A 17,474-nucleotide genomic window follows, 5' to 3' on the forward strand; every position below is an offset into this window, starting at 1 on the left:
TTTCCACCAGAGCTGGATCACTGGCCGATTTGGGCGCCGGCTCTTCTGGCATTTTCCCGAAATGTCTGGCACTCCACACAGGGGTATATTACGCGGAGGCAAGCTTTCGAACTTACCCTTGGGTGATTCTTGGGGTTTGCAAATCCCACTTCAATAAAATTAGGGTATAAACAAGAGGAAATCGGTTGGCATTGGTGATCAGTAGTAGTAGGTCCACTAAGTTTAGGGTGCGCATCTGCCAGGGCGTTGGAGTTGATTCTTTACGGGATTTTTTTTTTATCTGCAGAAGTTTTGCACTAAAATTGCGTTCTCCAAGTGGAGTTACCTGATAATCTCTAAAGGCAATAATCGTCTAAGGTGTGGTGCTGGTAATTATGCCAGCGGCGGGCCTGGCGTAATTACCAGCACTATGGAAGTTTAGCTACAATCCAATTTAGCACTCCTAGTTTCGTGTTTAATAATTTGTCCTGATTCTGCGCAGATCCAAATTTTTCTCTTTTCAATAGTCCCATTTCTGCGCCTGTTAACAAGTAATTCAGGAAGTTTAGGACTTTCTTCAGGAAAGCTTTGAAAATGAATCTTGACAATCAAAATAAATTCGGATATGATAACGAAAATACAACTGAACCTCATCAATTCGGTATTCTCTGAACCCACTACATGACTTCTGAAGGTTATTCACATAGCCTAAGTATTCAGGAGTGATTCTTTATTTTTATGAGATAACACAGTGGCTTTTGATCAATCTCCACAGAACGATAGTTGCCAGCATAAAGCCAAAATTCTTAGGAATACAATATTCTTTCCGACAGGAAGGGGTTAGAAATCTGAAAATTTTCAACGAAATTAAATCCACCCTTGTATAAAGTGAATGAAACGGTTGGAGAAAAAGGGATGTAACTGTAAAATGTCAGTGAAACGGTGAGTCTAACTTACATTTTAGTTATCCTTCTTTCTCTCACTACTTCATTCACTTTATACAATTACGAACTTTGTCTTCTGAAAATTTCGTTCAGTTTTTTATAGAATCCCCTTCCTCCGTCCATTCTGTCAGCTGAAGAATATTGTACAGGTATGCAGTTTTTTCCCGACCTCACAGAAAAGTCTTTTCTAGATTAAGCCGAAATATTAACACTTACTGTGGGATTGGCCCATTAGGTAACATAATTTCCCAAAAAACAAAGGCCATGGGTTCGAAAACTGCCTCTAGTATAAGTGTTGTCCGATACAGTATCTTTCTTTCATATTATTATTCGTTTTTTTAGGAGCATTAGCAACTAAAGCCATGTTGCTCCTTACATACTGTCTGTAAATTCTGTGGTGATTTTCTGCTTTGTTTGGAGGAAAAACCATACTACCCTCGTCTGAGACCACTAATTCAGCCACGTTGTGAAAAAGGCCCATAAAAATTTCTCTCGTTATGGACGGTACTCAAACCCAGGTCTTTTCCACGCGGTGTGGGGAGGTCGGCGATTCCTCAATTGTGCTACTCAAGAGCTTTTCTTTCATATGCTATTAGTAAAATAATAATAAGAGGAGTTTACCTCAATATAGTTAGTAGAACACTTCCGTATGATACCCTCCAGAAATTAAAACGAAAAAATCGACAACTTACCGGTACATTAAAGTAAAATATAAATACACGAGAATTCCGTTAATGTTTGGCGGCCATATTTGATCTCCGATGCATGGACCTTTACGCGCATGCGCGAAGACAAATAATCTTTATTTAAGTATCAGGTTTAACCCGATTCGGTAATTTTCATTCCTATGATGACGACATACGGTCGAAAAGCGTTGTCAGCTTCAGGAAGGAAAATCGTTTTGAATATTTTCGTTAGATTATTTTAATTGCGTTAATTTGATTTTTAATTGTTTTAAATTGATTTCAATTGTGTTAAATTGATTATTTAATTATTTATATTTTACTCTAATGTACCGGTAAGTTGTCGATTTTTCCGGTTTAATTTCTGGAGGGTATCTATCATACGGAAGTGTTCTACTCACTATATTGAGGTAACTCCTCTTATTATTATTTTACTAATATTATTTTCAATATATTGAGCAGTACAGCTCTGAATCATACTATCTAATTTCATATGATATATAAATCGTGCGAAATGATTTTAGCAATCAAATCGCCTTTTAAATTAAATACAGACTACTGCGTTATTAAGTAGTATAATATACTACTCAATGTCTTGCACTGTTTTTCTAAAAACGATATTATAATTTATAATATTGCTTTAATTTATAATACAGTGATATTATAATAAGAATAAATTTCTGTATTTCGACAATTTGTCGAGCAACACAAAACATGTGAAAAATCGGGTTTTATCATCTGTTTAACTATATACGTACAAAAAAAGTTAGCTCACTGTAAGCACTTAGAATTCAAGTGTAGTAAACTTGTATAAGTTTACTTGTAGTAAACTTATAGTAGACATACATATATGGTGGCACACGAATAAAAGTTTGAGAAACACTGGTCTAGGTAATACGTAAAACAGAAAAAAAAATGTATTTGGAAATTATTAAGGAAACACAATGCATATATCTGATGCTTGCTGGTTTTTTTTTTTGTTTTTTTAAGCCACATAGCCCATTTTTTCCTGATCTTGTACCGGGTTAACAACCTTGGAAGGAATATTCAAAAAGTGCGGGATTTTTGATGTTCTGTATTTAATTAAATTATGGACTGCAATTATAATAACACATAATTTTACTACTGCAAACACGGTTCGGAACAAAAGCAACTGACCTTTCAGAAAACATACAATTCAACATGCTGGAGTGATGGCCTCGAGCATATAAACCCGTGCCCAGGGCACATCGGTGTACCGCGGCCACAGACAATGGGTTAAACAGGATAGGTTAATCCAGCCAGTCGGTTAAGAGGTTTCTACTGTAAATATAAATAAAGTGAAAATAATAATCGTACATTTTTAATTTGCTAATAAAAAAAAGAGAGCCCTTAACTTATTAAAACGTTTCCATTAATAAAAATTGGTTTAAAATAAAGATTTTGAAAATTGTTAGAATATCTAAGGATTGTGGGAAGGAGACGATCTAGGCTATAAATGGTTGCACCGGAGTGGTGCCCAACAACCATTTATAGCCTAGAGCGTCATAAAGCTCAATCCAGATTTCGATTCGAGTTTAAATGTAGATGCCAAGCACTGCCATCGAGATTAAATGAATATCGAAATAAATTCTTGGGCCAAGCACTGCGATCGAGATTAAATTGAGATTCAATTACAAACTGACTTCCAATTCATTGATATATAAGTTACCGTCGTGGTTCGCGCACTTCACAAATATATAAATCAGTGGTTGTAACTGGATAGAGCTTGGAGTTCGGAAGATTATATTATTGAATTCAGGAATACGATCATGAAATTTTTAAGCCAGTGGATTGGGTAAGTACTTAACTTTTTTTTTTTAGCAAATTGTAAAATTAATCTGCATTTCTAAAAGTAATCAACAAATTATGATTTAGTGTTTCCTAAGTTTTTTGTTTTTTTTCTTCTTTAATGGGGAATATTCGAGCAACTTGCGAGATTGCACTATTCAAATTTTTCTCTTTTTTGCGACTTTTTTTACAGTCCTGTAATAATCATTATTTAATGTATGCCATAAGTATCTATAGTAAGAACAAAGTGCCATACAGTATTGTGTTATGCAAATAATATAAAAGCTCAAGTGATACCCCTTTTGGGAGTTTGCATTATCCTTCTTCGTTTTAAATTTCTATTCTGCAATTTTGTGATTGCAAAAATTATATATATTTTTATAGTATTATAAAAATAATATAATTATATTAGTATTATGTACTAGAAATACAGTACATAATTTTAAATTAAAATTAAATACATCGTATTATTTGATAAATTAGGACTTTTTCATCTAATAAATTTATATTTTACTGGTGTTAACAACAAAAGCAAAAAAGTATTTACAAATTTCCTGATCTGTACAACGCGCCACAGATAAATTAATATGGCGTCATTTTTCAGTCATCTATGGAATTTTGTTCTTACAAATTTGAAATGCTAAAATTATTTACCCAGTAACGAAAATTCATAACAAAACTGAATTAATATTAACTAGAAAAAAACATTAAAATAGGAATAAAACAGGCGAAGAATTGATATGGCAGCACAATTTTAGCTGGGTGGGTAAAGTGCCTGCCTGGCAAACCAAAGGTCGCGGGTTCGAATCCCGCCTCGGACTTATATTAAAGTACTGAAAAACCTTGGGAGGTGCATTATGGCCACAAGAGCCGATTCGCCAACAACTACCAAAAAGAGAAGCATAATTTTATAATAATACAATGGTCAATCCAATATTAACTCATAATGGAATATGCATTTTTTTTTGTTATCAGTTAATTGAAGGTCAAAAAGATTTGTAAAATAATAAACATCGCTGTTTCAAGCTTCCCTGTTTATTGCAAGGTCTAAAGCAGATTGACAGAGATATCCACTTTGATATTTTAATTTTACATATGATTTTAAGGATCGTCAAGAAAGCTTTGTCGATAGTTAAGAATTAGACTTTATGTGTCTAATTTTTAGATGGCTTCCTTTTGAGTTTCAAGTCTATTCGTCATCTAAGAGGTTGTTGGAGGACTGATCACTTCGCTGATAAGCTTCTCATTTTTAGTGTGCATATTTAGTTGGGAATTAACTCATTTTTAGTTGGGCATTAATAGAAAATTCGCCCTATTTGAAATGTTCTAACAATATACATTTATTGTACCGTAGGGAGTACATTGAATAAAGTGTGGTCTAGTGGTGATCCCTTACTTTGTTACTGACATAAACATTCCTCTATGTTCTTTATCGAAGTACTTCTTAACATTCCCATCTACTTCAATGCATTTCTTCATCATTCCAACTAAAGAATTAAATAAATCGATACTTCTAAGCCCATAACTACTGTCTCATTCTCTTTATTGAGATAAAAATGTTGCCTTACAGAATGGAATGGTATATGATCGAAGTGTAGTTGATTAACAAATACATAAGCTGTTTACTGTTTATACTTAAATTTCATATTTCTTACGCAGGACTGACAATGCTATTTGAAAATCGCATCTGGATTTTTCAGTTTTTCCATCGCAGCTGAACTATGTAGTCTCAGGTCGGCATTGGTAGTCCCATCACAAGTCACGACTGGTTATATAGATTTTCAAAAGAAACACTCATTGATATATCCAACCTCGCTGATTGTCTAATTGTATTGTCCAATTATGGGCTTTTTCACAATGTGGCTGATTTAGTCTGTCTTACTCGGTGGCTGCATGGTTTTTTCGACTAGAAATTCGGATTTTCGTCCAACAAACCGACCGAAGAATAAAAGAAATTATATATACAGACGCCTCATAGCCACAGTTGTTTTGGCCTTTAATTCCTAACCTATCGATATATTCAAAATGTTGATAAACTAGACACTTAAAATTATCCCTAGCAATACGTTACACTTTAAACATTTTCAGTTAATTACTCTATATAGCTGCAACAACTATCATTATAAGTCAAGCAATTATTAACTAAATCCAAACATCTCTACATTCCAGGTTTCTACGTGTAAGCAATAAAGGAAATGATCAGGTAACCCCCGAATACATCGAGATGAAACTTCTCAGGAAGACAAAGAATGTAAGGTTCAGTCTGGAAGATGATGTAAAATACATCAGGTAATTCAGCTTTTTAAATCATTTTTATGTATTGAACAAATATATAGTTTGTTTTGAACAAACAAAACAGAAAGGCAATTTCGCAGATATATATCTACGAAATTTTCTTCATATAAATGAATGTTGACAGAACATCAGTTTATCCTGATGTCCTGTTAACAGTAGGACTGTCTAATAGTGAAATGAAAGCTTTCTTTTAACTGCATGGGTGTTGAGGCAAAATTAATTTCAGTTATCTTAGGTGTGCTTTGCTTTACGTGCGCACTTACTCAAATTATATTTTAACACAAATCTATACAAATGTTAGTTTATCCGGGAAGCAAGTTAATACTGGTAAGGCCAAATGAGTTTTTGGTAATATTGGTAGGGCCTTAATTGAGCCATAGTGTTCGCGTTTTTAAGTTAGGCTTACGTTGGCTACTTGGACCCAGAGCATAATGATATAGGGATTTGGCTGAGTTAAAATATGGTTTTCCGATTGTAATAACACTGCTCCTTCACTTTTTTGACAGCTTCAGAAAATCTACATTATGAGATTCATTAAATTATAAAGAATGTGAAAACTGAATTTGTATTTAATTTCTTTTCCAGTCTTCCCATTGAAGAGATATGGCAAAGGAAAATGCATTCAAGGAGAGTGCGAAAAAATCTAAAGAAAAGGAAAGATACGATGCAGAACCTCACAGAAACCCACAAGGATGTCCATCGTGACGTAATAAGAAAATTATTTTATGAAATGCAGGATACAGACAATTATAACCTAACGTTGGAAGAATTTCTGAGTCAGAGAAAAAATTAAATAACGCAATGTACATGAAGTTTGTAAAATAATAAATTCTTTTTTTTATTATTTGTGTTTTTATTTGTTTTATTATTTCTTTTTTTTTTTTTCGTGTACATTATTAATGCTTTCGAAAAGGAACAGAGGCGAAATGCAGCGCTGCAGTTGCAATTGCTATCCTTCGCACCGTATGTAAGAATCCTGGGTTCGAATCCGTACAAAGTAGGAGGATTTTGTGGGCTTCTTTCACACCGTAACATACATTGTCGAACTCAGACAAGGTTATAGGATACCCAGTAATGCAAGCAAACTGACCATAACCAGTTTGCCTGAAAGTTTTCAACGACAGATCAGATTTAAACTTTTATGTTCAAAAGGACTTCCTGAAATTTATGATCGTAATCGGAAATCAATAGTAATATTACGTTTAAGATCCGTACACAAATCGTCAATCCTCTGAATGGAAGTCCCATGTCTTCCAGGGAGGGGGGAAATCGAATGCACAGGTGTAAAGATAAAATGGTGCTGTTCTTCTATTCTCTACCTTGTGAATTCCTCTTACCTTGTGTGCCGTTCTGGAGTATAAAGAAAAAGTGTCTTACAACATCCTCCTCTGTCACCTAACTGCATACTATATGCTTCATATTTACACAAATTAAAGAACTCATTAAAGGTATAATTTTCTAGTAAACTGGACATTAAGGCAGCTGCAACAAATTAAAATAAGAAATATCAAAAGCAATGTGATCACAAATCCAATACAACTTTTTATCTGGAGATTCATTAAATCGTTTGAAAAAATTCTTAATTCACATTGTTAGGTGGGAGGCAACGATACCTATAAATTGTAAAATGTCAATATTATTGCTATTAACAAAAATCAGAAAAACATGGGAACTTTTCAGTATTATTACGCTCAAATTCAGTTTTCCAAAGGTTAAGTTTATTTCTGAAAGCTACCTTGAAGACTTAAATTTAAATCATTAAGTTTTTCTAAAATATCAAAAAGGTAGCAAGTTTTCCAAGTCATTTTTAAAGACGACATACTGGGTTGTAAACGGATGCCAGATCATACATTCATTCAACTCACCTTCAGCAAGTCCACCTCCTAAGCCTATGCTTATATGTGGATTATGCTTCTTCAGTGATATTATCTTAAGCTGTTCTTAAAAATATATTATAATAATAAAAAAATACTATTTAAAATTCAACATCACAACACATCTTAGGAGAGCACTAATCCTCTTAGCCGCAGCCAAGAAGGATATAGTGTTAGCTATCGTCGTCTTACATATCCTAATTGGCTGTGTTACTGTCCCCAGCCACGAAGAGGCGGGAACTACTATCTAGCCTTGCTCTCCGTTTAAAAACTAGACTCACAAACTTATTAAAATACCATAGGAGAGCCCTATACATGAACATGATCCAAAGATCTTGTTGTTCGAGTTTACCTAGACTTATCTCCAATTCATGTCTTAGATCAACATATTGATCACAATGGAGCATAATATGGACACTAGTTTCTTGTAACCCACAGGAACATAAATCATTTTCCCCAAGTCCCAACTCATGGAGTCTTTTTGCCAATCCATGTCCAGTAATAAGAAAAGTGGCATGTAGTCCAAATTGCTGCCAAGGATTTGCCCGCACATTTAATATGTCAACTCTCGGTAAATACATATGGGTGACACGTCCTTTTTCACTCGTGTCCCGCCTCTGTTGCCATACAGCCATCAGTTCATTTTTAATTCGTGCCTTCTCTTCTTTATAATCAGATCTTGAGTATATCCTATTTAGATCTGGGCAAGAGGAAACTCCCAACACAGTTTTCCTGATGTTCTTTCTAGTACAGTATAGTAATTCCGACAAAATGGTCTGCAAATCAGCCGGAAATCGCCCAGCCAAGACCTGCAGAGCATCTGACACTGTTCTGCAGGCCCGTATTGTGCATAGGAGAGCGAACCTCTGCACTTGGAGCAAGTATTCCTTTCAACACTATTAGTTATTAGGTGCAACCAAGCCACAGAAGAATATGTGATTATGGGGACAAATACACAGTCATAAAGGAGATTCAGCGCTCTTCCTTTTATCCCCCAATCAGTTCTAATCATTCTTCTCAGCTTGGCATACAGCACTCGAACTTTATTTTTTAAGTACTTCATGTGCTCCAAAAACGCCATCCTCTCCCCTACACACACACACACACACACACACACCAAGGTACTTTACAGAAGTCACATACCTAATTGACATATCAAATTTAACAACTGGATTTCTATTCATACTCAGTCGTCCTTTAAGCAGCATCTGTACAGTCTTTGTTTTTGAGATCTGTAACTTATACAATCTGGACCACTCTATCAAATCCTCCATTATTTGAGAGGCACGTGCCTCTAGTTGGGACCTTGCGTTGCCATAAACCAGAATTAACAAATCATCGGCATATGCCACTACATTCACACCAACATGATTTCTTCTCAAAAAGTCATCCATAACTATTGTCCAGGCGTGAGGACCAATCACCGAGCCCTGTGGACAACCTCGTTTAACATTTCTTTTTACTTCAGTATATTTTGTCCTGATAATTATCTTTCTATTTGAAAAATATTCTTTAAAAACTAAATACAATTTTTCAGAACATCCAATGGTTCTAATCCTGGAAAGGATTCCCTCCCACCAAAGCATGTCGAATGCGCCGTGAAATTCAACAAAAATTTCAAGAACGTAACGCCCCTCATAGCTCTGAACGTATATTGTCATCTGATAAATAGCGTCCTCTGTAGACTTACCTTTTTTATAACCATACTGGTTATCAGAGGACATTTGATTCTCAACATATTTAATCATCAACCGACTGATACACAGTCGTTCATAAGTTTTAGCTATTACAGACAACAATGCTATGGGACGATACGAACCTGCTTCACTTGGTAGTTTATCCGGATTTTTGATAATCAGTTTCAAAACAGCCATTCTCCACACCTCAGGGAACGAACCCATCTCCAAGCATTTGTTAAACATCTTGACCATTAAATCAGGTCTTATATTCAAAACCCTTTTCATTATCTTAACTTCTATTAAATCAGGACCAGGCGACCGGTCGTCAACCGCCTGTGCAACAGCATCTTGGACCTCTTCCATGGTAAAATTTTGTTCATATATATTGGAACTTTGAGTGGCATTGCCTCGTATCATTTCCTTCTGTTCTTGGCTTAGTTCCTGTGTGTCCATATCAGGAAACAACTCATCCAGGATCATATCCATGGATTCACTCCATCCTAAAGTGTCCATATCTCCTGTTCTAACAGTACAATTTATAGAATTAAAAATATACTTCTCAGTAATTAATTTAAAAACAGTGTTCCATGCCAGATTATACAAAAGGAAAGGGTATTTTTCAAACTTTGGACAATTTTGTGAGACTTGAATTAGGACTCTAGTGTATCAGTATATTCACAGATAGAGCGGCCTGACTGGACAAAAAAGCGGTCTAATTGCAAGTATACGTGAAATCAATTCTGACATCGGCTGGCAGCATTGTATTATTCATAGACAAAGTTTGCCTGCAAAAAATATGACCAAGTCTCGAGCACTAAATTCACGACTTTGGAATAGCGAAGAGATTGGGTTCAGCACACACTCACATTTTGTTGCATACCGAGGTGAGGTGGCTCTCCCGAGAACGTGTTTTAACTCGCCTGTTTGAACTGAGGGAGGAAGTGAAATGCTTCCTAGAAAAAATAAAATCTGACTATGTATCCAACTTCGAAAGCATTGAGGGACTTTCACAACTCGTTACCTTGCAGATATTTTCAGCAAGACAAATGAACTTAATCTCCAACTTCAAGGATTCGACAGTAATATTTTCAAGACGCATACTAAAATGAAAGGTTTCTATAATAAATTATTGTTGTGGGTAAAATGTATCAACGATGAAAATATCGCAGCTTTTCCGAATCTTAACGAATTCACTGTTCAGAATGGAGTTCCCGTAAGTGTGACTAAAATAATTAAATGTCACCTGATGCGTCTCAGTGAAGCCTTCACACAATATTTTCCGCATATCTAGGTATTAAATCCTTTCCTCACAGCCAATGTCATAACTGCTGACATGCCAGTCAATTTAAAATAAAGTTTATTAGAAATTCCAGCGGATAACTCATTGAAAACAATTTTTGAAAGCCTGACAATATGTGATTTTTGGGCCAAAACGCGAAAACATTTCAAAGAAATTAGCGAAGAAGCTCTTTCATAGTTTCTGTGCCTTAACTTGGATAAAAGTTAAGGACAGAAACCGTTTGAATCCAAAGTCAGTGGTCATTCTTGCACCAACTTCTATTCGGCCACGAATTGAACTGATGGCTTCAACAAAACAAGCTCAACAATCTCACTGAGTTTTTAATATTTGTTGTTTATAATGAGAATAAATGCTTGTATTTCTTTTAAACACTGTTTTTCTAAATTATAATGTAGTGATATTATAATGAGAATAAATGTCTGTATTTCGACAATTTGTCGTGCAACACAAAACATGTGAAAAAAGGGGTTTTATCATCTGTGTTACTATATATGTACAAAAAAAATTAACTCACTGTAAGCACTTAGAATTCAAGTGTAGAAGTTTACTTGTAGAAAAATATAGTGGACATACATATATGGGGGTACAAAAATAAGAACTACGTTCTTATTTTTTCCATTCAATCCTCTGAATGGAAGTCCCATGTCTTCCAGGGAGGGGGGAACCGAATTCACAGGTGTAAAGATAAAATTAGTGTTTTGGCTGTAAAGGCTTAATTCGTAATAAATTTATATCAGAGCGTCATATTGTTAATATGACTATGTGCTCACAAATAATAATTTTGTGTCTGAGAAATGCAATAATTTCTGAAAACATTTCCACACACCGTTTGAAGAAGGTCAGTGATGGAATCCCATCAAGGTGGGAAGAATATTTATGGGATGCCTTAAGCAAGTGATAACACACAATACAAATGCGTTTGAATTTAACATGGTTCAAACATACCGTACGTAACTGGTAAATATGGTGCTGTTCTTGTATTCTCTATCTTGTGAATTCCTCAACCCTCTGTGCCGTTCTGGGGTATAAAGAAAAAGTGTCTTACAACATCCTCCTTATTCACCTAACTGCAATTTTTATATGAAATGGAAAAGGCAATTTTCTTTAAGTGAAGCTAGACGCCGCCACTGGAACATGTAAAGAATTAACTGATTTATTCTGTGAAAATACAAATAACAAAGAACACGAAAATGGAACTTTTGGATTCAAATGTTATTCTATATGAAATGACACCAGCCTTCCAACGTCCAGCATCGAAAGAAAAAAGCGTGGACTGTAAAGATGAAGCCAAGAAACAGCTTGAAACAAATGAATACCCAAACATAGTAGAAATATGCCAAGAAGTAGAAAAGGGCGAAGTCCAACAATTATAAAATTTCAATAATACAATCAAACTAAATGAGGATATTAAAATTAATGATTATGATAAACAGAATCAAAATGTTGTTGAAGATACGCCTGCCAAGAAATGGTTTATATGACCGGGTATTCCCGACATAATATCTTCTTTTGAATTCCATCCTGTACAAAAGCTAATACCAAACTATGACTTCAGAAAAATTTATCATCGGAAAAATGGAATGAAAAGAGTATAACTTACATACGAACAAGAAGAATCAAAATTGTTTTGTGCTGGATGTTTAGCTTAAACAAAGATCAAAGTATTTTTATAAATGGCTGTTTTATCGGTGGTGCTGACTTAGAAGAGAAACGAATCGTGAAACATGAAAAAGTTGCACTGTGCATGCTGTGAAGCTTATATTATGAAAAGCGCAAATAAATGTTGTATTGAAATTGGAAAAGAAATGTTTCCGAACTGGGATGAACTGTGTAATGATGAGAAGAATCAGAATGCTCCGTTCTGAACCTTATATTTATTCTAAATATTACTTCTATTTTAGTACTGTTTCATTAGTTAACGAAATACAAGTTTGTTCACTTGCAGAGACAATTTATTGGTAGAGTTCTCTGGTTATCTGTCTGCTGAATCACTAATAAACACAATTTAAGTCTATAAAGAACTTTATTATTATTAAATAAGATGAAAACAGTAATCGGAAAACTGCTGAAGAATATCCACTGCAACAGTACAACTAATGTCGGCGTTAACAAATGAGAATCATATGCGGTCTCTGCTTCTTCCAAAACGAATTTTGAAAACCTTTCTTTCAAACATAACTTCGGTGTCTTTCTTTTTTTGAAAAGTATTGTGAAAGCAATAAGCCACAAAGTACAGAGTCATTGCCAGCGTGATACAGGAAAAAAATATATATATAATAAAAATAATAATGCACGCAACTGCAAAACACATGACCGAAAGAATTGCAATGGATTGTTTTTGAAAAACGAAAAATCGTCCTTCGAACATCAATGTGTATTGCATCTACTAACTCAAAATCGAGGAAATTCATCCATTGGAAGCCATATTAGGTATTAGGTATGTTCGGGGTCTGACGGCACCTGGGATTTCTCCCATCTCCGCGTATGTTCTCTGTATTGGACAAGTCAGAGATTTAAAAGTGTGTGGGATATGTACTGTGTAGTTTGTTGTGCCCATTGTTCATCCGGCCTGTTAGCCGCCGGGCCCCTAGTGAGACCCGACGTTAACAATACCCGCCACAGGGAGGCCGGCCGGGTGTTACCAATATTTGTACTCTGGCTGGTCTTGCCACTTACTTTCCTGGGATTTCAGTGGCTAGGACCAAAATAAAATAAAATAAAATAAAATAAAAAAATAAATAATAATAATTGTAATAAATGAATAAATCGAGGTTGATATTAGTGATACTTAGCAAGTTAGTATTAATAGTACGCGACGTGGGGCTGTGCCGTGAAAGTGAGTTTTAAAAACCAAATAGGTTCGGGCAAGAATTTTGATGTTCTCTTTTGATTTTGAAATGTAGGGCTAAACGCTGTGCAAGACAAAAGTTTGGGGGGAAGAAGTTGGAAATAAGGGGCCGACAGAGTAGATAGCCCCTGCAGGTAGTGAGGCATGCCCGTGCCCCACCAGAGTGAGAAAATTGGGGAGGCAAGGAGAGGCAAGCCTCTCCTCCCCAGGAGTTTGGAAAGAAAGATCCGCTCAAGAGAGTGCGGATTTGGGTCGCCAATAGGCTGTTCCGGCGGGAGAGTGCCACTATGTCGTCTCCATCAATTTGCAGGCCCTAAAAAGCTGGCCGTTGAGTCTCATCTAGGTGGGACACTAATACGGGGTTAAATCTGGGATGTCATCCTTCCAGACTGCATGTGGTCTGGGTCCTATTTTCTGGTCATTATCTTGGGGTCATAATCAAGTCTACTGGCTGTCATTATGGGGTTTTATCCCTTCCGTGATGTTTGATAGCCCTCACACTACCTTTTTTCATTATATAGTGGGTCTATGCTGCGAGGTCTGGGGGCAGTGTCCCTTTGTTGTGATGTCACAACTATTTAAAGGTGGGGTTTTTTTGTTTTTTTTCGCTTCCATTGGCGGTAATCATGACTCTTGTGGTTAGACAATATATTGTCACTTGTCATTTCCCAGTTCATTTTGTACTCAGTCCAAGGTCTGTACAGTCGGCTCCTCTGTGTCATCTCGCTGCTATTTGCAGGTTTGTTTTGTCTCATTCCTTTAAGGTCTTCTGTATATGGCGGTTAGTGTTTGGCGCCTGGTAAATAATCCCTGGGCAAAATCAGTTAAGGCTAAATATTCCTCTTGTGTATCTAGTAGATGTGACTCAAGATTCCTCGGTAGATAGTGAACTCTAGTTATTAGTCTGCATCTAAGGTCTTCGTATTGGGCACACTCAAACATAATGTGCACCCAGCTTTCTTGTTCCCCGCAAGTACAACGCGGATCCTCCACTATTCCCAATGCTGTAAGCTTTGCATTGAAAGCCCCGTGACCCGTAAGGAGGTAGGTCGTGTAAAGTCCGTTTTGCAGCCAGGTTGGAAGAATGGGGTAAACTCTGTCTACGTCCGGGATGAACTTTTTGGTGATATTCCCTTTTGTTGTGTTTGTCCAGCGGTATTGCCAGGTTTCTTTTAAGTATTTCTGCAGCCTGTTCTTTTCAGCCTTGTGGGTTGCACTGTTATCCACTGTGTAGTCTAGGTGGGTGCAAGGCATTCCTCTGTTTATATAATAGGCTATTCCAGTACGTATGATGTCCAGGTCAAGGGGAAGGGCTCCAGCCAAGACCTGTAGGGCAACAGTGCTAGTGGTGCTGCAGGCTCTGGTAATGGTTAACAGGATAGTTCTATGGATTGAGTCGATTATGCGTCTATTTCCGGCGGTTGATGCCTTGTGATACCAAACCGCAGAGGCATATGTTATAGCTGGTAGGAATGTCGTTTTATAATATAAGGAGAGTACGCGACGTGTAAGTCCCCAGTCACGACGGACACACGTGCTAACAGTGCAGAGTACTTCCTTATCTTTGTTCTTAGATGTGTGAGATGCTGCTTGAAGGAAAGATTACAATCTAATATCACCCCCAGGTACTTAAGCTGGCTTTGGAGTTTCACTGTGGTGTTGTTCACCTTTATTTGAGGCGGCTTGTGCAGGTCAAGGGTGCCTTTCAGTAAGATTGAGGATGTCTTAGTTGGTGAGATTTTTAGGCAGTGTAAGGTGGTCCAGTCCTGTAGTATCTTGATGGCATGGTTTGCTTTTACCTCCAACTGGGTTCTACTGTCGGCAGCAATTTTCAAGATTAAGTCGTCGGTAAAAAAGCTTGGGTTTGTACGTCACCAAGGTCCATGGCCAGGAACTCATCCAAGGCAATGTTTCACAACAGCGGCTCCAGGACAGAACCCTGGGGGCAACCCCTGCAGACACTGCGGTTTACCCTACCATAGGGTGCCACGACACTAATACTCCTGTCGGTAAGGTAAGACTTGATAGTGAGATACAAATTGCAGGGAAGGTTGGCCCGCCTTAGCCTTGCCAGGACAATTGGCCACCAAATGGTGTCGAAAGCCCCGGCAAAATCTATGGAGATGATTAGGTAGTATTTACTGTTGGAACTGGTCACACCGTACAGCAGATGTCTAAGTGCCTCTACTGTCGAAGACTCGGACTTAAAGCCGAACTGGGTAGACATGTGCAGTTCAGCACTCTTGTAATGTGTGTGTAAATTCGGGCATATAGCATTCTCTCAAATAGTTTGCTGATCACTGGTAGCAAAGCTATCGGTCTGTAGGTGGTTGGCTGTTGTGGAGGCTTCGTGGGTGTTTTTGGGATCAGCTTCAGTCCCGCAGTCTTCCAGTTTCTTGGGAAAAGATGCCTTGATGCAAACAGTTATTAAACAGATTTAGGAGGAGTTCGGGGGTCAGATCCGTTACTTTTTTGATAATTTCCGGTTCGAGATAATCGAGGCCTGGGCACTTATTATTTCTTACGTGATTTGCCGCGGATTTGATGTCATCTACCGTGAACAGTGGTTCACGGGAGTCAGTGGTGTATGTCGTTTTCTTGGCATATTCTATGCTGTTCAGGTGAAGTAGGCATGGCAGTCTCCGGGAAAATAGTGCCCAGAATATTTGTGATTGACTGTTGCCATGTGGTGGTTTGGCTCCCCTGTGGTGTCAATGTGGTAGAAATAACTTCCCCCGTGGGGAGTTTGTTTGTGATTATCCTATAGACTACCCCCCATGGCTCATTATTTCCTGTTATGCCTGCCAAGTTTTCTCAGGCTCTTTGTTTGCTCTTGTTTATCGCATCCGTATATCTGTTTCCATAGTGGGTAAAACGGAAAAAACTGGTGTAAAACTCATAACACTGCATGTGCATTTGAGGCTGTTTAATGAACAGCTGAGAAAACATGTGCGCAATTGACTCTAGGAGCTTCAATGCAATACGCTATCTAGCGACTATTTTCGAAACTAGAAGAGTCAAAGTGATGTTCACTTCGTCAATTGAGGTGATTTATCATTTATTATAGATGAAACTTGAGTTACGTTAATTGACGTGATTCGCAAAGTGTTAAAATACAACCCCCCCCCCCCTTTTTTTTAAGCACATTTCGTCAAGTTGTTGTTTAAAGATTTTAAGACACAAGGGCATCAAAGGCCAAGATGTGTCTTTCTATGTTTTTTTTTAATATAAATCAATTTTTGTCAGATTTGTTTATCAAATTGGATTTGCCGAATAAAATTCAATAGTTCATCCAATTGTTTTGTAGCTGACTTTGCTACATTATCTGCTTTTTCATTGCCTTCTATTCCAGAGTGTCCTGGAATCCAGCAAACAGTTATTTCAGAGTGTTTTTTTGACAGAATTTGATTAGAAATCTCATTTCTTGTAGGATGGGATGACATGAATGATGTTTACCCTGTATGGCTGAGATAGCACTGAGCGAATCAGAATATATTAGGACAGAAATTGATGATTCTTGACATATTTCATTTAATGCAAGCTGGATGGCATATAATTCTGCAGAAAGTATGCTGTACTCGAGTGAAAGAGACTTTGCAACTACACGTGAAGGGAAAACAGCTGTTGCACCTACATGTGAGTGGGATTTAGAGCCATCTGTATAGATTATGATTTTTCAAATGTGTTCCAAAGTATGGTTGGCACGTAGCTATTGGATGTTAAATGATCGAATGGTGTTTTTTGACCACCGAGTGAAGTATAGATCAGTGTCTATATCATCTTTATCCCATGGAGGTAAAGGCATATTTGCTGAGATCAATTTTCCACTTCTCTGTTATTTCTTGAAGACGTATCCCAGCAGGCCTGGTTTCATTAGGTTTGGATTCATAGTGTTGTCCAAAGAGGTTGGCTGAGGTATGCCCAACAAGGATGAGATGGAGAGCTTCTTATTTTGGTAGCATAAGGGCAGAGTAGGCTTTTTCTTCTAATATACAAAGGTGGATCGCTCTGAACTGGCGAGGTTCTGTAGGCGCCTAGTGCGGATCGAAGAGCATTGTGTTGA

This window comes from Mastigoproctus giganteus, chromosome 10 (genome assembly GCF_048544385.1).
Source record: "Mastigoproctus giganteus isolate SK-2022 chromosome 10, ASM4854438v1, whole genome shotgun sequence".
Taxonomy (NCBI): Eukaryota; Metazoa; Arthropoda; class Arachnida; order Uropygi; family Thelyphonidae; genus Mastigoproctus; species Mastigoproctus giganteus.